This window comes from Amblyomma maculatum, chromosome 3, assembly GCF_055883805.1.
Source record: "Amblyomma maculatum isolate TAMU_Amacu chromosome 3, ASM5588380v1, whole genome shotgun sequence".
Classification (NCBI taxonomy): Eukaryota; Metazoa; Arthropoda; class Arachnida; order Ixodida; family Ixodidae; genus Amblyomma; species Amblyomma maculatum.
In genome coordinates this window covers 9172480-9189258 of record NC_139346.1, presented here as the reverse complement: position 1 = coordinate 9189258, position 16779 = coordinate 9172480, and the positions used below count along the sequence as shown (strand labels likewise).

The window sequence follows — 16779 nt, the reverse complement described above, 5'->3', positions numbered from 1 at the left end:
GCAGATGCAGAAGGATCGTGTGTGTCAATGTCAAGCGAGACAAAAATGTGACGTGTAGGCCTATAAAATTTGAAAATAAATATATATAAAAAAAGTTGCTTGTATTATGGCCTCCGAGACCACCAAACGCGCGCATTTGGTGATCTCGGAGGCCATGCTTTATATATGGTAAAAAGATGTCTGTGAAAAAAAAAATAAATGAGGAAAAAGATTGTTAACAAGGGCTAGATTTGGGGCTAAATGATGTGAGTTACTACTAAAACAAGAGAAAGAAACATTATTTACTCCTTTTACGTGGCGGGTGCGACACACGTGCGATTAGGCCATTTTGGGATCCATTGGTGACATGTGACATCTTGTTCTGTACTTGTACAAGTTCGCGCTGTTCCGATTTCCCGATGAATCTTTTGCTGTAGAGTATGTTAATGTAATTCAGGGGCACGACGCAGTCGTCAAACGTAACTCAAAAACCTTGCCGACGTTCAGCGGCCCTTCAACAGAAGGTCAATTGGGTAAACGTTGCCTGGCCCGAGAGGATAAAAAACGGCGGGCAACTGGCTCATCAAAGCTGCTCGTCGCGCAAGCTGTCAAGTTCAGCCGTAAGTATACAGACTATTATTGTATTTTTTGCAGATGTAGAACTGGCGCCCTTGCATTGAGCCAGATAGCGCTGCTACTTCGCTGTGGCGGTATGCATGCATGTTTATCGTATCTCCGCCACCTGCGTCTGGCGCTTCGCCTCGGATGCTGGCTGGTGTGCGTTGTTCTTCGGCCAGGTTGATCGCGCCCAGCTGGGTCTCAGGGTCAGAGCTGTGCAGGGTCTCCCAAGTTCTTTGGTTATTTATATTTACGGCCCTCCTTGGGGAGAAGGGGCATGCACGTAGTGCTCAACATGTCGACAGTGCAGTAATTTTTTTCCCAACGTTGGTATTAAGGGAGAAAAAATACGATGTCACGCCACAGAAAGACTTTTGGCACATATCGCAGTGTCCGGATTTTGCAATAACGTAAACAAGTGGAGCCATGGTTAAAATACTTTGTGCTTGTTTCTGTACTCTGAAGGGACGGAAGAGGAAAAGTTTTTCAAGAACTGGTCCTAGATACCAAAAACCGGCTTTATTGGGTTTTTCAGATGCCGTAATTTTTTTACCGGCGAATGTTTATCAATGTTTTTGGGTTAGAACCGGTAAGTACATTGCCTGCTTGTGCCGTCTGATTTTTTTTTTTTTAACGATATTTACTGCCTAAGGGCATCAGTAGGGTATGAGATGAAGAATGAAGAAATGATTAAATTAATGGAAAAAGGTTGGGTGATTTTATGAAGTCAAGGAGTCCCTGCGTCCAGGTGATATACGAGGCAGGATTGTTTGCTGGCAGGCTAGCTTTCGCCAAGTGCCGGGATTCGTGTCAATTTCAGTGCTGGGCAGTCCCACAGCGAGTCGGCTTCAACATTTTTGTTCTTGCATATCGGACACCGTGGGTGGGGATATAAGTGTCCCCGCCCAGGGTGTTCGATATGTAAAAACAAAAATGAACATAGTCATTGCTTTTTCAGAGCAAGAGCTCAATTTTGAACTGTGGCATTTGTATGTTAAGGCAAGTGATGTCATTCACAAGCCATAATATAGAGTGAAGCAAAGACTGGTATGAGAGTGTCTACTAATAGGTTTTCTTCTTCCTAGCTGTGCGCAGCAATCTGGAAAAATTACTGAATGCAATGCTAGAGGAAGAGGAGGGATAGGGTGATGCCCATCAACTGAAGACCAGCAAGGTTTCTGTCTTCTGTACCTTCCATTCGTGTGTTATAGGCCATAATGAGAAAATGTTTTGTATTGCTTTTTAGATTTCTGTAAAAATGTATTGTTTGCCTTCTTTGACAACAGCATAAAATTCTTACGTTTGCAATCTAATCCCTGAGACAGAGTCAGAAATTAAATAGATCTGCAGGCCATTAACATATGTTTTCAGATCATCATGTAGTACCTTCCTTATTCGAGTTAGCAGTGTGCAGCAGAAGCCTGTTTAAGCCAGAAATTCTGTACAGGGTGGTCGTGAACCCCATGTGTATCTGCCAGCTCCACAGCATCTTGGAGCTGGTAGATTGTCAAATTATTTAGCAGAAAGCTTTTTATGTTATTCAGTAAGTCTGGCACACCAATTTCAGCGAGTTTAACATGCAGTACATAGCTTTTTATGTTATTCAGTAAGTCTGGCACACCTATTTCAGCGAGTTTAACATGCAGTACATAGCTTTTTATGTTATTCAGTAAGTCTGGCACACCAGTTTCAGCGAGTTTAACATGCAGTACATAGCTTTTTATGTTATTCAGTAAGTCTGGCACACCAATTTCAGCGAGTTTAACATGCAGTACATAGCTTTTTATGTTATTCAGTAAGTCTGGCACACCAATTTCAGCGAGTTTAACATGCAGTACATAGCTTTTTATGTTATTCAGTAAGTCTGGCACACCAATTTCAGCGAGTTTAACATGCAGTACATAGCTTTTTATGTTATTCAGTAAGTCTGGCACACCAATTTCAGCGAGTTTAACATGCAGTACATAGCTTTTTATGTTATTCAGTAAGTCTGGCACACCAATTTCAGCGAGTTTAACATGCAGTACATAGCTTTTTATGTTATTCAGTAAGTCTGGCACACCAATTTCAGCGAGTTTAACATGCAGTACATAGCTTTTTATGTTATTCAGTAAGTCTGGCACACCAATTTCAGCGAGTTTAACATGCAGTACATAGCTTTTTATGTTATTCAGTAAGTCTGGCACACCAATTTCAGCGAGTTTAACATGCAGTACATAGCTTTTTATGTTATTCAGTAAGTCTGGCACACCAATTTCAGCGAGTTTAACATGCAGTACATAGCTTTTTATGTTATTCAGTAAGTCTGGCACACCAATTTCAGCGAGTTTAATATGCAGTGCATCGGCAAAAGAAATTATTTTTGTGAGCTTTAATGGGCAGCTTGGTGGCATCACCTGTTGCCTTAGTGTTGATGCTAAGCTTTCACTATTCTCTTAAGTACCACAGCTTGCTATTGAAAATAATGTTCAAATTGCATTATTCATTATACCATTAGTCTCTTACATTCCTCCAGGCCTCTTATTGATGAATGACTGCTGCTTGTTAAAAGCTAGGAATCAGTTCTAAATTGTTTGTGTTTAAGCAGTTAAACCTCATTTTTGAAAAAAAATTCTTGTGTTTCTTTTTTGTATAATAGAAGCCAGGAAAACAAAAAGGGGGAGACAGCATCTTAGGCTGGAATTAGATCAAAAGGTAAGCAACTACATGTTTTTGGCTACGTTGAAGTAGTTAGTAGGCTTATCTATGCATAACTCATATTGAATAAAAAATTGTCATTGGCAATTTAAATACACTTTTGCGATATTCTGATCCTCCACATAAATAAGAGTTAAAATCAGTCAAAAATTTTTCATATTGTGTCTACTGGAGAAAGGAATGGCTTGTTTGCAATTTTAATGGCCTGGGAATGCAGATATTATGCATGTAGTGATCACACAGCCTCAGCTCTCTGTGTTAATTTCTACAGTTCATGTTACAGCTAGTGATCACTTTTGTATATAGGAAAGGATTTTCACTGTACAATTGAGTGTCACAATTAAAGGCCTGTGATTAATCATTACATGGCACTCTCTGGCACGTTAAATGATTGGCATGGTGCATGTGCAGAATTAGACATATGATGAGGAATGTTTTTAAATGCCTGTCCCAGTCTCATCTGCCATCACTGCAAATATGTGGCTGCCTGCAACTCAGTATTGATTTCAAAGCTCTGGCTTGACTTAGAAAGGGGTCCATTCACAGCTGGTTCATTTATTGCTGTCTTGAAGCCATTGGAGGGCCTGTCTAAGAGTGCACTGTCTTAGCTCAGCGAAACTGACAATAAATGAACACGCAGCGCAGTGCTAATACAGTGGAACCCCACTATAGTAAACTCGGATATAGTAAAATGAAACTGAAGTCCCAGTTCCTCTTCCATAAGCGACATCTTTTGCCTAAATGGTAAAAACATTTTTGGTAACAATCAGTTGTCGTAAAGTGCACCTGGCCACGGGGATGCACTTCCCTTGAAATTACATCACTGCACACGCACTACTTAGAATCGAAGGGCAGATATAAAAAAACAAACAAAAAAAAAACGCAAAATTGCTTTTTTTAATGGCTTTACCATCAGGCTCACCAACACTAAGGAGCCAACTTTACATAAGCCTTAGAACCGTGAAGGATAGAATACAGTGCATAGGATAAAAAAGTAAAGTTGGCTATGAATATGGAAGGAAGGTGGTGCAGTTCACTCAGAAGTAAAAGAGAGGAAAAGCGTAGCAAGAAGTAGGGAAAGAAATAAATGTCCGAGCTGCAAGGCGAAACACAAGGTAGTGATGGCAAGAAATGTAGGCGCGGGCATGTTCAGTTTTGTTGTGCTTGACTGTCGCATACATTTCTCATCTATTGCCTTTTAAATGCCCTAAACAGTGGAACGCAATGCCGTGTACATTCAAGGCTTTGGTTTTCACATGAAATCACTCAGTTGAACAATAATAGAGTAGAACGTTGAGCTAGTTGGTGTAACATCTTGGAAGAAGGCAGCAGAGCAGGGGAACAAAACCGAAGAAGCGCACACAGACACAAGGACAACGCTGCACTGACAACTATATTGATCTGAACCCGCGCATCTTTTCTCCCTTCACTTTACCTCTGCAGCTAACTTATTCCTTATCTTTAACATCCTGCCAACAAGCGTAATCTAATTCCTTTTTCAACAGTACCATTGAAGGCGTGGTAACAATTGGTCTTCCGAGTTCCTGATTGCATGTGCTTTGTAAATTTCCCTTGTTAACCTGCCTTTATTCCTTCTCAAAACCTTCCCATTGTGAAGGTCAGCTGGACATTTTTGGTCTTTGCAAATACAAATAAAGCAGCCTTTGCAGTGCACTGGGAGGTTGATGTCTGACTTCTCCGATATTGCTGCAGTGTACTCTCTAATTTTGTTATTAATGAATCTTCCTGTTTGTCCAATGTATTGCATGATGTAGGTTTTTTTTTTTTTAGCGCAAACAAAGACAGACAAGACAGGCGACACGTTTGCGCTAAAAAAAAAAAAAAAAAAAAACAACCTACATCAAGATGAACTACCAACTCGCCCAGCAGGAAGTTTTAATCAATGTATTGCTTCCCACAATGTAAGGGAATCTGGTAAACAATCTCCTGGATACAATCGGAGTACCTTGTCCGGTGCGCAGTTTGGCATCTAGACTTAAACTCCTAGTTATTCACTCGACCAAACATGCCTTTGGCTCTGTTTTATGTCGCAGGGAACAATCCGGATGCCATGTCTGTGTCCAATCTTCATCAAATTATGGGTCAATCCATGGTACCACTGACCACTTATTTCTTTGTTTAAAGAAATAATGTAAAGGGCATCCTCGGAAAAAGGAGCCGTCCAAGCTTACTTTGCGTGCGCCTTTACTGCTGATTCTGATCACATGTCGGTGGCAGCACTTTGCAAAGTGTGGAGGCCACGTGCTCCTGTGTTCTTATATTGCCTCTAGCTGTGCTATGTCGCCGCATATGTACATGCCAAAGTTATTGGCACGAGCGCAAGACTGCCTGTCTTATTTGCGTGATAGAAAAAGTTATGCGTTCACATAACCTTTACTGTGTCTCATCATCATTATCATCATCATTTTCTATCCCTTAAAGGCCCCAAGTGGGGTATTACATTGGGGGGGGGGGGGGGGGGAAATCGATAACATATGTATCAACGGTCAGTAAATGAAAAACGAGAACAGGCACTACAATGCAGTAAAGAACAGCAATTCAAGAATACCATAAATTGTACCTGAGCGCAATTCAAAAACTCCTAAAACAGACTATGGGCAGTAAGAGCAAAAACAAATGCAACATAGACCACAATCACTAACTCGAAAGAATAAAAATTGCACAGAAAGGAAACCATTGTAGTTGTTCGTTTAGATGGGCAGCAAGTATAGTCGTAAATTTAAATGTCATGCTTGGAGGCTATTGATTCGGGTAATTTATTCTATGCTGCAATTGGTCTAGGAAAAAAGGACCTGTTGAAAGCATCAGTGTGACCATGAAGACGCTGAACGCTCATTGAATTATAATGGCAACGAGAAGTGCGTAGTGGCGACTCTAAGAGCAATTTTGGTCAATGAGGACAAAGTTGTGCAATTTTCTGTCGGAATTTCCAGTGGGTGAAGGTTAAGGGAGGCTTTGATACCAGTTATGTAATCCAAATAATGTGCGCTAAAATGTTGTTATCTGAGCACTGTTGCGATACAGTGCTTGTCGTTCAGACTTGGCACTGTATGCGACTACTTTTTTAGAGTACAAACATTTTCGTTGAATTGGGAACCAGAAATCTTGCATCTAGAACGAAAAGTGCAAATTTTCTTGGGCTCACTCATTCAGAATGCACCTTGAATATTTTAATCTGAGTGCTCGCTTTGTCTGTTTCATCTGAGGCAGTTGAGACCATTGCGCATTATTTTGAGCAAGTGAGTCCATTTAACCGAGCAGCTGGTGGGTGTGTATGTAGGCACACCTTCTTCCTGTAGGTATTGCTTTATGTACACTGGAATATGGACACTGCCTCCTTGCATTTCAATCTTATAGTTGGTGCTGTGCAGTGGTAGCTCATATGTCTGTTGGTTGTACAATACATAGCTGCCTTTTGTGGTGCCACCTCAAGAACGATTTCTAAACTCTGCAAGTGATACCTTTTTAATTATGTCTGCAGACCTTGTGCAGGAGCAAACGAAAAAAAAAATAAATAAAAGGTTATTTTCTAAGGCCCAGACAAAGGCAAATAAGTTTTACTCAGTAGCATTGTTGGTTGCTGCACGACATAGTGCAGATGATTTCTAGCTGAGTAGCATCTTTGTGTTGCTCTGTGCTGTCGGTAGCTAAATAAGTTTGGGAAATTTAAACTTCACCCATCTGAAGCTCTGATGCGCAGTGTTGCTCATGTTTTCTTTCTGTAATGTTCTGTTGTTTTATAGAGTTGCCAGAACTTGTTGACGTCTTCAATACTTCTGGGATGGCTGGTGCAGCAGCAGGAAATACTGGAGGTGCTGAGTGTTTTGGCCGTCCTGTAAGTGTTGATCAACTGTTGCAATGAAAATTAAGTTAACCTGTAGCCCTTTATAAGAGGCACCTATTCTGCATTATTTTTTTATACCTGTTGCTAAGCATGATTCTCTCTGAAAGTACTGTGTGTCAAGTTGGGCAGTGTAAATGCCTCATTGGGGCACTGAAAGTTGACCTGTCAGAGCTGCACAGTCTAAGCAGTTAGAAATCTAATTGTCCCAGATACACCTTGAGTTTTACTATGAACAGAGGAGTTTAACATCAAGTCTAAACAAAGTTTGTTGCGCTGTTGGGGCCATGAAGGCGGCACATCTATTAGATCAAAGTAGGGAATTCGCTTGTAGGATGAAAGAGCACTGAACAAGTGTAGAGGGGGAGCCTCAGTTAGCAAGCCGAGCCAACATTTCGACAAGGGGACTTGTCTTCGTCTGGGCAGTACAATTACTGGTGGAGGTTTTAAATACGCTTTTGCTTCCGAAGAAGAAAAGCCAGGGGGGGGGGGGGGGGGAAGAAGCAGGGCGAGAAGTGAAAGAATGTTTCCTTGGGTATGAATTTCTATGAGCATGGAACCAGTGCCTCCATCAATGAAAAAAAAAAAAAAAGAAAAGAAAAGCAGCAGCAGCAAGGAAATCTAATATGCGAAGTAGACGATTGTCAGCACCGAAAGCAGGTTCGATGCTGACACGTGTTTCTTGAAAGGGGACAGGTAGAACGAAAGGAAGAAGATGGTTTACCCGTTATGAAGGAGCACTGAACAAGTGTAAAAGGGGTACGCCTCAGTTCACAGGTCGAGCCAACGCTTCCACAAGTGGACTTGTTTTCGTCTGGGCAAAGTGATTATCACTGGCAGGGGTTTAAATACGCTTTTGCTTCCGAAGAAGAAAAGTTTAGGAGGGAAAAGTGGGTGAGAAGAAAGTAGGTGAAGGAGTGTGGAGGGGAGGATGGGTGGTGAGAAGGAAGTAGGTCATGCAGTGAAAAAATAAATAAATCTTCAGTATGTATTTCTCAGCTTGGAATCAGGGATCTTGTGGCCTGCAAAAGAAGTAAAAGCAGCATACCAGGAAAAACTACAATACCGGGAAGATGATTTGTCACCACTTAAGAGGGTTTGGTGCAGATACACCTTACAAAGAGACAGGCTTTGCAAAGGGCCCTGATAAGGAATATATCTAAGGGGACCAATTCTTAAAACTTTCTGCAAAGCTGGTGGTGGTGGTGGTGGGGGGGGGGGGGGGGGGGGAGGAGGGGGAGGTGTGTACAAAGTCGCAGGATAATAACCGCACAGTGAACCACAAATGACATGCAAAAAAGAAAAAAGGTTTGAGGACAAACTCAAGCAACAAGTGATAAGGGGGAAATGTGTTTGGAGAAACATGTACAGCTTATGCTATTGCAGAAGGGAATAGAGTGTACATGCGTTGTGAATAAACTGTACAATTAACGCTATGTGGGATTGTTTCCCCGAATAGTTATGTTGCATAGGGAATATACTTAAGGGATATTCTTAAGTGGTGACTAATCATCTACCCGGTATTGTAGTTTTTCCTGGTATGCTGCTTTTACTTCTTTTACTGGCCACAGGATCCCTGGTTCCAGGCTGAGAAATACATACTGAAGATGTTCTTTTTTTTCTTCACTCCATGACCTACTTTCTTCTCATCTTCTCACCCATCCTCCCCTCCCCACTCCTTCACCTGCCTTATTCCCACCCATTTTCACCTCCACAGCTTTTCTTCTTTGGAAGCAAAAGCGTATTTAAACCCCTGCCACTGATGATCGCTTTGCCCAGACGAAGACAAGTCCACTTGTCGAAACGTTGGCTCGACCTGCAAACTGAGATGTACCCCTTTTACATTTTAGGAAACGTAGCGCAAAGAAGACAAGGACAACTGCAAACTCACCAACTCACCCAATTCAGCATTCTTGTACCCCTTTTACCCTTGTTCAGTGCTCCTTCATACATTGAAAGGGACAAGCATTCCAAAGGGACCTGATGAGCAATGCAGCTGCATGGGAACAGCTATCAAGAGGTTTTGGAAAGGGGGGAGAAGGACAAAAAAAAATCAAAATAACAACAAATCAGAGTATACTATACCTGCCAAGCATGGCATTATCTGAAACAATTCAAGGGGAAACCAAAGTAACAAGTAATGAGAAACAAACATGTTTGAAAAAACAATTGGAGCTTATGCTTTTACAGGAGGGGGGGGGCGGGGATCCAGAGTATGCACATGTGCTATGAATAAACTGTACTATTTACACTTTAAGGGATTGTTTTCATGACTAGTTGTGGCAGAGAGGAAATATATTTAAGGAATACTAATGCTTCTTTCAAGATATTGTTGCAAGATAACGACAACGAAGTGTTTCCTTCACTTGCCTCGTGGAAGGGACAGGGAGATAACAAAGTGGGCCTGGTTCCATGTTGCTGCTTGCGGCTATGCTAGTTGAGGCTGTTGTAGATATACTGTAAATACTCACGTAACAATATTTGCTCCTGTTGGTTCCAATGTTCTAAATTTATGGATTAGATATGCCACCCTATATTTTGTGTCCCTTGAAGATTTAAAGCCCAACATGGAGAATAAATAAATAAATTTCAACAACCTTACGGCCCATCTGATTGAAATGCTGGGAAACTGCCTTTGGGAGGGCTTTGCCTGTGTCTGCCCGGTTCATTTATCCTTCTGTTCATTGATTGCCCTGTCTCTTTCGGACAAGTTCGGAGCCATAATTGAAAACCTACTTGAAAAGCCATGCCCTTTGCTGACTGAAAATATCGCTCTGTAGGATGAGCAAATGAATGCGCTTCCTCGACTGCCATGGGCAAGGCACTGAAGCGTGGGGTGCAGCACAGATGTCCGCACAGCTTCTCCGCACCTCCAGTTCCCCCAATTTACTGCATGTAACACACTGCTCCCCTGCAAGTTCACCGTCGTCTGGGGAAGCCATCGCGCAGGGCGAGCCACGAAACTTTCGCTTACCAGTGACGACTTGAAATGTGCCCATGCCACAAAAGTGTAATGCGATGATCAATTACAGTACTGGTACCGGCAGCTGATCAGAGTTATCAAAGCTTATGCTACGCCGCACGTTCAGACTATAAGGATGGTCGACTCTGGCAAAAAACAAAACAGATCTGCCGCTCCAAACGGCCTGGAGTAGAAGTTGCAGTGAAGGCATGTTCGCGAATGTGGCAGTTAGTCTTACCGTCATATTCACGACTGCGCCTTCACTCGAACTTCTACTCCAAGCAGCCCCTGAGGCCCGTTTTTCGTTTCAGAAAACAACCTCCACTCGAATAACTCCCACAGTGCCAGAGAGAACTCGAGTTTTCTCAAGAATCTCTAGTCCGCAATGCCGCTGCCTTGGCGCCGCTCCTCGACCACTCCACTTGAAAACACTGAGGACATCACATCGTTTGCTCGCTGTGTGGACTTTGTTCTACCGGTATACCAAACTTCACGAAAGTGGATATGACGAGGATGCACCAAACCTTTCTCTAAAGCATTGGCTGAAAGTGACAGCGACCCAGGACATCTGGCACGTTATCGTTTTACAGGTGTGGCCGTGGCCTCTTGCTGCCCGTGCCGAGCTTTTATAACTGTGATCAGCCGCCGGTACCAGTACTGTAATTGATTATCGCATTATGCTCCTGTGGTGTGGGTACATTTCAAGTCGTTGCTGATGAAGTGAACAACTTTTCGGAGCCTACTGAGTGCAGAGTTGAGGCGCGCATTTCACGGTTAATGGTGAGCTTGAAGGTGGACTCGAGCTTTGGGGGAGGCGCACTCCTTCCATAGCTCGCCCTTTCTGATGAACGGCGGCAAACTTGTTGTGGGGGAACAGCATGTCGCAAGCAGTAAGCTGGGATGCACCGAAGGCGCGGTGGGGCTGTGCGGACATCTGTGCTGCACCCCACGCATCAATGGCTTGCCTGTCACCTGAGGGTACGTAGTGCGTCTTCGGACGCGCAGCACTGTCGAGGGAGTGCATTGGTGTGCTTGTCCTACGGATGGATATTCGCTGCCAGCGAAGGCATTCTCTTCAAGCACATTTTCAGTTAGGGCTCCGAATTCAGGTGTATGCGCTGAAACGCACTGTGAAGCAGCATGCAGGTTTTCACCGTTTGCCCCCGAGCCCTCTGAAGGCCAAAGCCATGTGCATAGAAAGTGCCGGCTTTTACTTTTTTTTTTTTTCCAATGTATTTTGATGTCTGTCAAAGCATGGCAATAAAAAAAAAAGGCAAAGGGCGAGAACATCTCACACCAACCGAAGTATTCACACCATTTCTGAAAGCCTATGTCATGTACTGCGTAAACTCTACGTCACGAGCAGCGACTGTTGCCAGGCGCAAAAGCATTTTTGGTCGTTTTTCACAGCCACCCTTTTCATCTAGCCCGCAAAACAAGTTCCACTATGCTCTTAACATCCAACAATTGGCCCTGAAGTGGAGGAGTGGCTGTTTTCTCCACTCCAAGCACTGGTGGTAGAGCATCGAGTCGAGGCACGTTTACAATATGGGCGCTAGTTGGCATTCATGTGAGAAAACCATTGAGAACTTAGTACAAGAATCAAACTGAACTTGGTGGTCTATATTGCTGAGACTTTCAGTTTGCACATCCCATTCCTATTATACCTGCAATGCAGTTGCAGGCTTTCAGGCACCGTTAAAACATTCACAGCGCCACTTGGTTTCGCATTCAGTGGGAGTACCCATTTCATGGCAGTTGTATCAAAACATGAAGCTCATGATAATTTTTGATGGCAATGTTTGTACCTCCAGCCGTCAGTCAGGATTTTAATTGAGATGTTCCAAGTTTGGTCAAAAGGTTTTCTGTGGGTAAAATTAATGATAGAGCACCTGTTGGGACATTCGTTAAAAGAGATGCTTGGGCAAATTGGTAACTCATTTTGACCGGAACAGCGCGCACTAAGACACAGACAAGAAGAGAGACACGACACACAAGAGCGCTGACTTTCAACTGGTGTTTATTGTTTGGAACGAGGCATATATACAAGTTCCAACAACACAAGGAAAACAACCATCCTTCATAGATTCATAGTCAATTCATGCATGTCACACTGAACAAGGACGATAACAACATTATCATTTTCCCTTCACTAAAGATGCCAATTCTTTTGAACTGATCGATAAAGAGGGGCTACTGACGCATGCGTCTTTAGACCAGGCGATGTGCGCTGCTTCGATTATTTCGCGTGTTAATTGGTCACTGTGTTTACTTAAAATTTGTGTGCTAGTGAAGTCAGGGTGGCAAGTTTTGTTTTCACAGTCTCTACAATGAATCCCGAGATGCCCTTTTACTGTGTTATGCACGTTATTATTGTGCTCCTTCAGGCGTTCATTGAGGCATCTCCCCGTCTGACCCACATACAGCTTGCCGCATGACAAGGGAATGGCATACACTACACCTTCTTCACATGACACGAATCGATTTTCATGCTTGATGTCGCAATCTCTGGGAACGAAATCAGTATTAACCATTTTGCACATCTTCCCAAGCTTATCTGGAGCCGAAAATATAACCTTAACTCGTGCTCTATTCGCTATCTTTTTTAGTCTGTGGGAGAAATGATGAATGTAAGGTACAACAGTAATTATTTCTTTTTCCTTCCGCGTCTCTGAACCTGCCTGCTTCCCTTTTCCATTTTTGCTCAAGCTACTGAGAATAGATTCGGACACTGATACTAGTAGCTGCTTGGGATAACCAGAAAAATTGAAAGGGTCAAAGGTTGTACAATGTTTTCGATATGTAGATGACTTTCTCGTTCTTATAGACTCTAATGTGGAAGAATTTGACGCAGTCTTTACGCAGATCAAAGCTAACTTTGTAGAGTGCTTTCATCCCCTCATACTAACTACTGAAGTGCCAGAAAACAATGTCATCCAATTTTTAGACCTCAAACTCAGATTAAATTTTTAGACCTCAAACTCCATCACATGTGTTGGTCTTACCAGCCACGAAGCAGAAAGCCATTGCTCTCTTTTACGTCATCTCATTCTAAGCTGGTGAAACGTGCTGTGGTGAAGTCATGCTATCACAACACGCTTAACAAATCCTGCATGCACTCCATGCAAGATAGTTTCCTTCTCCAAACCGATCGGCTCGTTAAGGCTGGTTATCCCAAGCAGCTACTAGTATCAGTGTCCGAATCTATTCTCAGTAGCTTGAGCAAAAATGGAAAAGGGAAGCAGGCAGATTCAGAGACGCGGAAGGAAAAAGAAATAATTACTGCTGTACCTTACATTCATCATTTCTCCCACAGACTAAAAAAGATAGCGAATAGAGCACGAGTTAAGGTTATATTTTCGGCTCCAGATAAGCTTGGGAAGATGTGCAAAATGGTTAGTACTGATTTCGTTCCCAGAGATTGCGACATCAAGCATGAAAATCGATTCGTGTCATGTGAAGAAGGTGTAGTGTATGCCATTCCCTTGTCATGCGGCAAGCTGTATGTGGGTCAGACGGGGAGATGCCTCGATGAACGCCTGAAGGAGCACAATAATAACATGCATAACACAGTAAAAGGGCATCTCGGGATTCATTGTAAAGACTGTGAAAACAAAACTTGCCACCCTGACTTCACTAGCACACAAATTTTAAGTAAACACAGTGACCAATCAACACGCGAAATAATCGAAGCAGCGCACATCGCCTGGTCTAAAGACGCATGCGTCAGTAGCCCCTCTTTATCGATCAGTTCAAAAGAATTGGCATCTTTAGTGAAGGGAAAATGATAATGTTGTTATCGTCCTTGTTCAGTGTGACATGCATGAATTGACTATGAATCTATGAAGGATGGTTGTTTTCCTTGTGTTGTTGGAACTTGTATATATGCCTCGTACCAAACAATAAACACCAGTTGAAAGTCAGCGCTCGTGTGTGTCGTGTCTCTCTTCTTGTCTGTGTCTTAGTGCGCGCTGTTCCGGTCAAAACCTGTTGGGAGCAGCTTGGCTCCACAGAAAATTTCAACTGTACTGATATTTTGAGGTATGCATTTGTATGTTACCAAAGCTTTACTTGTTTCGTTTGCTGTTTCTTCCAAATTCGCTTGTATTATAGTCACAAATGCATGCATTCAAGATTAAGCGGAAAGGGAAGGGTTCGAGAACTTGGGTTTTGTATTTTCTACACCGCTAAAAGATAAACTGTTCATGCAGTGAAGTTCGTAATATAACAGTGTTTTTTTTTTGTATAAATGCTGCTGTGTAAAAACAAAATTTCGTTGTAAATTAGGATGGATTAGGGTGGCCGTTAAGAAGCGGCAGATGTTTTTTTTTTCTTTCTTGTTTTTTTTGCCAGAGTCGACCGTCCTTGTCGTCTGAACGTGCAAAGTAGCATAAGCTATGGTGGATGCGAATGTTAAGAAGCGGCACATTTATCTTTTTTTTTTCTTTGCGAGAGTTGTCCATTTTTGCATTTATAAATCAACGAAAGCATGCGGTCAGCTGTGATCATGACACCGGCTTTTAGAAGGGCAGTACTGGTATATCTAACCTGACCAGATTTGGGCTGCATTTGAGAATTTTATTCACTTATTTTGCATTAATAGGGGCTGCCATATTTGTTACAGCTTACAGTATTTATTATTTTGTTACAGTATTTGATTGTTTTAAATGTTAAAAAGAGGGCTTTAATTTGTGTCTTGTTTCCTTCCTCTTCAGTTCATGCGATGTCAAAATTTCCCCACCTACCTTACTCTATGGTCCAAAGTTTTTTGCGTCACAAATTCAACAATGCAGCGAGTGCATTGAAGAAAGCAAGCAAAGAATCAAACAGGAAGGGTCAGGGTTCGGGCTAGTGGGTAATCTACATGAGGTTCCATAGCGCACATTAAAGAAGGGACAGAACACAAGCGCTCGTGTTCGGTCCTTTTCTTGATGCGCGCTATGGAACCTCACGCATAAACAGGAAGTATGTTTCACTTCTCATTCTCTGATAAAAAAAAAAAAAAAAAAACTGCTTCCAAGATTCTAACCCGCACTCCTTTACTCTGAAAAATGGAACTATTATATTCATGTCAGGATCAGATAAAAAAACAGAATGCCCCGTTGTGGTTTCCATTACAGGTTGGTGGCTTTGCCATAGTCTACATTTCAAATACGGCGTTTCAGACATTGCGGTTTCCAACTCCAGCTCAGCTTTTTTTACTTTTGTTTTGTCATCATTCATAACCATGTTAAGAAGGAACAAACCATCTGGTTTCTAAAGCTAGTTCTTGTAGCAGTATATGATTGAATGTTAAAAAGCCTACCTTAATTTGTGTCTTGTTTTCTTCCTTTTCAGTACACGTTGCGTCCAAAGTTTGGAACCTATCCAGATCTGCGGTCCGGACTTTCTACTTGCTTTCGTTTAGCACGAGATCAGTGTTTTGCTACTCTATATAATGGTGTATTGTAGCACTGTTTCTTGAAAATTAAACTCTGTAAATAGATATTGAGTGGCATAGGCGTATTTCCTTTCCATGGACTGTATTGTGATTTAATGATGCGTGATATGGTATGGCAGAAATTGTTTGCTGCGAGTACTATGAAAGACCCCATAGTTGAGGGCTTTGGAAATTTCGACCACCTGGGGTTCTTTAATGTGCACTGACATTGCACAGCACTCAGGCGCCTTGCTTTCCACCTCCATCAAAAAGTTGCTGCAGCGGCCGGGATTCGATCCCACATCCTTGGGCACAGAAGTCTTGGATGGATGGAAGGATGGAATATAGGAGCATCCCCTTTGAAACGGGGTGGTAGCAGTAGCTATCATGCTCATTTTTCTCCATATATCTCAATTATTGATTTATAGTAGTTAACTAAACCATCATTCTATTTATTAAATTTTCCTCCTACATTACTAACATTGTCACTTCTCTGCTTTTAAGCCACCAATCTTCCAGCCGTTTTTTGCTAGTTTCCACCGCCGGTTTATTCACCCGGCCACTGTTATCTCTAAACCCCAGAGCTTCAGGAACAGTGATTGCGCCTGCATCAACTTCCGGATGGATACCATTGCATTCGAGTATAATATGGTCAATTGTTTCACTGGAGTTTCCACATACAGCACATGTGTCATCTCCATTGTTAAACTTCTTTTTGTAGCTGCGTGTTCTAAGGCACCCTGATCTAGCTTCAAAAAGTAGGGCACTGCCTCTTGAGTTATCAAAGAAATCTTCCTTCCTGATCTGCATTTTCCACTTTCGGTATAATTCCACACTCTGTTTCTTTTCCATCAAATTTATCCAATTTTTACCTTCTGTGTTTTTCACCTGTTGCTTCATGCTCTTTATTTCTCCGTCGTTGTTACTAGCATACTAGTTAGTTTCCTAGTTCTTTTCCTCCATTGTGAGTCAACGCTTTTTAGGTACAGGTATTTAAATACCTTAGCTGCCCATCTGTTACTGTCCAATTTCCTCAGGCGTTCCTCATATAATATTTTACTCTGAGCTTCCCGTACTTCGAAAGATGCCCAGCCCATATCTCCCTGTACCGCCTCATTTGTAGTTTTGCCGTGGGCACCTAGTGCTAATCGTCCAACGGATCTCTGATTTGTTTCTAATGTCGACTGTACCTCTGATTTTAGGCACAAAACCGCATTTCCGAAAGTAAGTCCGGGCACCATA

At 42.3% G+C, this 16779-nt stretch overlaps 1 long non-coding RNA gene across 2 annotated transcripts; it reads left to right on the top strand.

The window, feature by feature from the left end:
• Nucleotides 1-284: 284 nt before the first annotated feature.
• LOC146194188 (uncharacterized) lies at nucleotides 285-15605 on the top strand. 2 transcript variants are annotated; one of them, XR_014705794.1, is made up of 5 exons: nucleotides 285-599; nucleotides 1683-1771; nucleotides 3236-3291; nucleotides 7059-7150; nucleotides 15456-15605. It is a non-coding gene; the product is annotated as an uncharacterized LOC146194188 (long non-coding RNA). The 2 variants fall into 2 exon arrangements; XR_014705795.1 differs by lacking the exon at nucleotides 285-599 and adding an exon at nucleotides 785-803.
• Nucleotides 15606-16779: the final 1174 nt, after the last annotated feature.